The sequence below is a fragment of the Asparagus officinalis genome, chromosome 4 (assembly GCF_001876935.1).
Source record: "Asparagus officinalis chromosome 4, Aspof.V1, whole genome shotgun sequence".
Classification (NCBI taxonomy): Eukaryota; Viridiplantae; Streptophyta; class Magnoliopsida; order Asparagales; family Asparagaceae; genus Asparagus; species Asparagus officinalis.
In genome coordinates this window covers 43,391,325-43,397,728 of record NC_033797.1, presented here as the reverse complement: position 1 = coordinate 43,397,728, position 6,404 = coordinate 43,391,325, and positions in this window count along the sequence as shown.

Sequence of the window (6,404 nt, the reverse complement as noted above, 5' to 3'; positions counted from 1 at the left end):
CCCCCCCCCCACCCCACCCCCCCACAAAAAAAAAAACCACCCCCCCACCCACCCCCTCCCCCAAAAATGCGTCATTGCCATGATGAGGAAACAAATATATTTACAACTGTAGACAATTTGTGAAAGTCGATCACACTGTAGGATTGCCCCACTAAAAGTTCAGTCACTGCTTGAGTTATTATATATCCAAAAACAGTTTGTTGAAGGTAGATCATGAAATATCCAGACAAGGTTGTCTTGTGACCTAGAAGATAAACATTACGCAAAAAACTAAGAGGTGCTGCTTAGAAAATAAGGTTAAGAGGAAGGAGCATCTTAATTAATTCATTATGAGTGATTAAAAAATTAATTTCATTTGGATTTGATAGTCAAGATTAAGGATTAAGTTTTATGTGTTTGATAAGTAAAGAAGGGTTAAGAAGGTTGTCATAAATATCGATCCTGAAATATATTCTTTTTTGAAGTTTTGTTTTCTATTTCGAGAGGGAGTAACTCTTAATCCTCCTCTTTAGGCGAATTTGTTAACTTATCTAAATGAGGGTTAACTAATTTTAACCATTGTGAAGAGTTTGTTAACTCTTTGATCAAATTAACCTGTTTGGATGGTTAAGGAGGGGTTAACGCCCTTAACCCTTCTATTAACCCCTTACCAAACATGAGCAAAAGGTCTTTGAGATATTGGTTCCCCCAAGTCTCATCTATTTAGATACGAATCTCCCAAATCATTATATTTGGATACCAATCCTCCTAATCTCATCTATTTTGACATAAATCCCCTAAATCATTATATTTGGATACTAAGTTCTTTGAAATAAGTACTCATGTTTAATTTCCACCTACGTAACCCAACTAAACTAACAAGTTATTAGAAATTAACTCTAAGATTTAAGAAAGTTAAGCAAAATAGAATTGGTTTCCAATGGGTTCAAAGGATACATTGAACCTAATTTTTGACAATGCCAAAAGGTAGGTAGAAAACAAGGAGAAAAATGAAATAAGAAAATTAGCTATCTCATTAATTAATTTATGTTAAGTGGATAATAATTAGGGAAAAATACAAGGCCCCAAAAGTGTCCGTTTCGGAAAGTTCATGTGACCCGCCCCCTTGTATTCTGACCCATGTGTATAAGCCCCAAATACACACTGTATTTATGTTAAGGCCCCAAAGTATCGGATCCTGAGAAAAGCCCAACAAAAGTTACAAATTTACCCTTTGATTTGATTGAGCTTGGTAACTGCGTCCATCCCTTTAACCCCATCCCATCTCTCTCTCTCTCTCTCTCTCTCTCTCTCTCTCTCTCTCTCTCTCTCTCTCTCCCCCCTCTATCTCTCAACTTCTCCTTCTCTCCCAGTTCCGTCATGGCCACTGAAAATAATCAGACCCTGGGGAGGTCGTGGAAGGCGAAGGCGAGGACGGTGATCATGGAGTCGGAGGTCGGGGCGTCATCTTGGAAACAGCTCATGAACGCGGGTTCAACGACAAACACGGAACATGGTCCGGTGGGACCGGCGAGCTGACGGAGCCCGGAGCTTTGGTCCGATGCATCGTTGTTCTCCCCTTTCTAAGTTACGGAATATCTTTACCCAAATCAATGTCTTAATCAAGATAGTGCTCTTGTTTTCTTGTAATTTATGAAGGGAATCGATATTGGATTTTTGTAGTTTTTCTCTTTCATTTAATTGAAATGGGATCTCCTTGGATTCTTGAACAGCGGTTTGGGTTTTCCTTTAATGCCTTTTTCTTGTGTGATTTGGTGATTGACAGAGTTCTGTATAAGAGATTAACAGCAGAAATTTTCAAAAGCTCACATTGAATCTTCAGGCATGTCGACATTTAGCTAAAAGTTGAAGATAATGTGATTAAAAGTCGACTAAAGAATCTAAGAAACTGTGAATTTGAAAGAGGGGACAAAGAAAATTAGAACTATGAATGTTAGTTCTAAGGGCTGTCATGTTAGTTCTAAGGGCTGGAATGTTAGTTCTAAGGGCTGAACTGTTAGTTCTAAAGGCTGGACTGTTAGTTCTAAGGACTGGACTGTTAGTTCTACCAGCTTTCATGTTAGTTCTGTCATCTCTTACGTTAGTTCTACCCGCTTTCATGGTAGTTCTGTTATCTCCTACGTTAGTTCTGTTCGCTGCCATGTTAGTTCTGTTCGTTCTACCTTCTTTATGAGAACATTATAAAGTTTAAACCCAGCAATTAGATTGCCATGCTTGTACAAGCAATCGACCAAACTGCAGTATGCTACGGCATCTGGCATAAATCCCCTCTTTAGTATTTGAAAGAAAATTATTGCTGCTTCCTTCAACATTCCTTGCACAGACTAACTTTAAGTGAGTTAGAACTAACAAAGAGCAAGTTAGAACTAACTTTAAGTGAGTTAGAACTAACAAAGAGCAAGTTAGAACTAACTTTAAGTGAGTTAGAACTAACAAAGAGCAAGTTAGAACTAACTTTAAGTGAGTTAGAACTAACAAAGAGCAAGTTAGAACTAACTTTAAGTGAGTTAGAACTAACAAAGAGCAAGTTAGAACTAACTTTAAGTGAGTTAGAACTAACAAAGAGCAAGTTAGAACTAACTTTAAGTGAGTTAGAACTAACAAAGAGCAAGTTAGAACTAACTTTAAGTGAGTTAGAACTAACAAAGAGCAAGTTAGAACTAACTTTAAGTGAGTTAGAACTAACAAAGAGCAAGTTAGAACTAACTTTAAGTGAGTTAGAACTAACAAAGAGCAAGTTAGAACTAACTTTAAGTGAGTTAGAACTAACAAAGAGCAAGTTAGAACTAACTTTAAGTGAGTTAGAACTAACAAAGAGCAAGTTAGAACTAACTTTAAGTGAGTTAGAACTAACAAAGAGCAAGTTAGAACTAACTTTAAGTGAGTTAGAACTAACAAAGAGCAAGTTAGAACTAACTTTAAGTGAGTTAGAACTAACAAAGAGCAAGTTAGAACTAACTTTAAGTGAGTTAGAACTAACAAAGAGCCCAAGAGTCCCAAGGCCCAAGGCCCAATCAAAGACTTTCAAATATATATTGTAGGTGTAGGGGTTTGAACTCTTGACCTCCTCTCCAAATTACCAAGCTTTACCACTAGACCAAGTAGCCAAAGTATTAATGTTAGTTCCACTTAAAGTTAGCTCTTACTTGCCATTAGAACTAATATGAAATAAGTTAGAACTAACATGAAATAAATTAGAACTAACTTGAAATAAGTTAGAACTAACATGAGTTAGCTCATGATAGAATTTAAAAAATGGCATAAATAACTAGAGTTAGCTCATGTTAGTTCTAATTTTTACCAGCTCATGTTAGTTCTAATTTTTACCAGCTCATGTTAGTTCTAATTTTTACCAGCTTATGTTAGTTCTAATTTTTACCAGCTCGTGTTAGTTTTAATTTATTTAATGCGTTAGTTCTAGCGTAAATGTTGGGTCTAAACGTCATATTAGTTCCAATTTATGCCATATTAGTTTTAGCTTCTCCAATGTTAGTTCTAACAGATATCGTGTTAGTTCTAATTTATTTAAGTTGTTAGTTCTAGCGTAATTGTTGGTTCTAAACGCCATGTTAGTTCTACTTGATGATGTGTTAGTTCTAGTTTCTTCAGTGTCAGTTCTAACAGGTATCATGTTAGTTCTAATTTATTTAATGTGATATTCCTAGCGTAAGTGTTGGGTCTAAACGTCATGTTAGTTCTAATTTATGCTATATTAGTTCTACCTTCTCTAGTGTTAGTTCTAACTGGTATCGTGTTAGCTCTAATTTATGTAATGCGTTATTTCTAGCGTACTTGTTGGTCTAAACATCATGTTAGTTCTACTTGATGATGTGTTAGTTCTAGCTTCTCTAGTGTTAGTTCTATTTGGTATCGTGTTAGTTCTAATTTATTTAATGCGTTAGTTCTAGCGTAAGTGTTAGGTCTAAACGCGATGTTAGTTCTAATTTATGCCGTGTTAGTTCTACCTTCTCTAGTGTTAGTTCTAACAGATATCGTGTTAGTTGTAATTTATTTAAGTTGTTAGTTCTACATAATTGTTGGGTCTAAACGCCATGTTAGTTCTACTTAATGATGTGTTAGTTCTAGCTTCTCCAGTGTTAGTTCTAACTGGTATCGTGTTAGTTCTAATTTATTTAAGTCGTTAGTTCTAGCGTAATTGTTAGGTCTAAACGCCATATTAGTTCTACTTGATGATGTATTAGTTCTAGCTTCTCTAGTATCAATTCTAATAGGTATCGTGTCAGTTCTAACAGGAGCTCAACTAGAACTAATATAGTCACTAGAACTAATGCTTATATTAGAACCAACACTAGCTGGAAGTAAAACTAACATGAAATCAACTAGAACTAACATGAGAACTACCAGAACTAACATGAGCTTAACTAGAACTAACATAGCCACTATAACATGGTATAAACATATTAGTTCTACTTAAAGTTAGCTCTAACATGAATTAGAACTAAGTTAGAACTAACATAAAATAAGTTAGAACTAATATAAAATAAGGTTTACCACTAGACCAAATAGCCTAAAGTATTTATATTAGTTCTACTTAACATTAGCTCTAACATGAAATAGAACTAAGTTAGAACTAACATAAAATAAGTTATAACTAACATTAAATAAGTTAGAACTAACATGAGTTATTGCTCATGATAGAGTTAAAAAAAGGGCGGGAAATTTCCCTCTATTTTTTTCCATCAGATCGCATTAATGGGCGTGACTTTCCATGTATTTTGTGGACCAGACGTCTGGGGAAGATAAGTGGAGGGGTAATTTCGGGTTTTTTTTCAAAATACAATCTCTTTTTTTATACTGCTGACGTGGAGGGGCCTTGAAATATTAATTGGTACTTTTTGGGGCTGAATCACATGGGCCAAAATACAAGGGGGCGGGTCACATGAACTTTCTCATTTTGGGGCCTGGACACATTTTTCCCTAATAATTAAGCATCAGGACTTGCTTTAAAGAACTTAATAGTTTTGGGCGACTTGTGTCCAAATATGATAATTTGGGGGTCTTGCATCCAAAACATATGAGACTAAGGGCACTTGCATCTAGGGGTGGCAAACGGGTCGGGTCGGGTTGGGTCATAGTTGACCCGACCCGTATAAGTGTGACCCGACCCGACCCGTTTAATAAATAAGTCAATGTGACCCGACCCGTTTATTAAACGGGTTACCCAACCCGACCCATATAAAAAATACCAAGCTTACTCTTCCTTTTAGGTGTCAATGGCTCAGATTTCTTCTGGAGGTTCACCAAAGCTTACAATCTTGTTGGTGGATATCACTGTTTGTTGATTGGAAATATCCTGAAGCAGCTATTGTTTCCATTATTTTTAAGGGTAAATCTTGCAAAATCTCCTAAACTTTGGGACAGTGTTTTTGGCAATAAATCCCTTTAAAACCCTCTGAACGTTCAAAAATTATACTAAACTTCCCTGCACTATTGGAAATTCTCGTCAATAGGTTAATTTTATGGGGTAACATTATCCAAGAATCGGTCTCATATGACAACCTAAAATGACCTTTGTCAGTCATGATGCTTAAATGAGATGAGTTCATGGAGGCTTCTGTATTTTAAGGATTTGGGGGGCCATTGTGCAAAACCCACAACATTCAGGGGATTTTGTGCAAAACAATAACTTAAAACAAAACGCGTGATCACAAAACTCACTACGGAGTCCGCCATGGCTGAGCTCGAGTAGGAGCTAGAATTTTTTTGGTGCTTTTTTTCGGAGACGATTTGGGACGGTGTTTGCTTATGCAAATAGTGTAGTTTTGTGGGGGCAACATAGGCAAATAAGCACGCAAAATCAAATCCCATCAACGTGAAGTTTGTCCCCAAATCGAAAACCCTAATTTCTCCCCCACAAACAATATGAGAAGGGCGGCAGCGGCAAGATCACCTGGAGCGTGTTCGACACGGTGAAGCCCTTCCCTCCGACTCCCTCGTCGGAAACCCTGATGGCCGACATCGATGCCGCCATCGCCGCCTCTGAGCTTGCCGCCTCCAACCAGAACAGTCAGCAAAACCAAAATCAGGATAATCAGAATATAGTCGGCGATGATGACGATGGAATCGACGTCTATGACGTTGGAGCTGCCGACAAGGCTTACAAGGTCGCGTGCGCTGCCCTACACGGGTCAGGCGGGTCAACCTGTTTAATAAATGGGTAACTTTGGGTTGACCCGTTTATGACCCGACCCATATAATTCAATCCATACCTATTATAAACGGGTCGGGTTGATGGGTCGGGTCATTAATTGTCACCCCTACTTGCATCCACCTATATGAGATGTGGGGGCCTTGCATGCAAATATGATGATTTGGGAGCCTTATATCCAAATAGATGAGATTCAGGTCACCAATATTTCAAAAACCCAAACTAAAAATACATG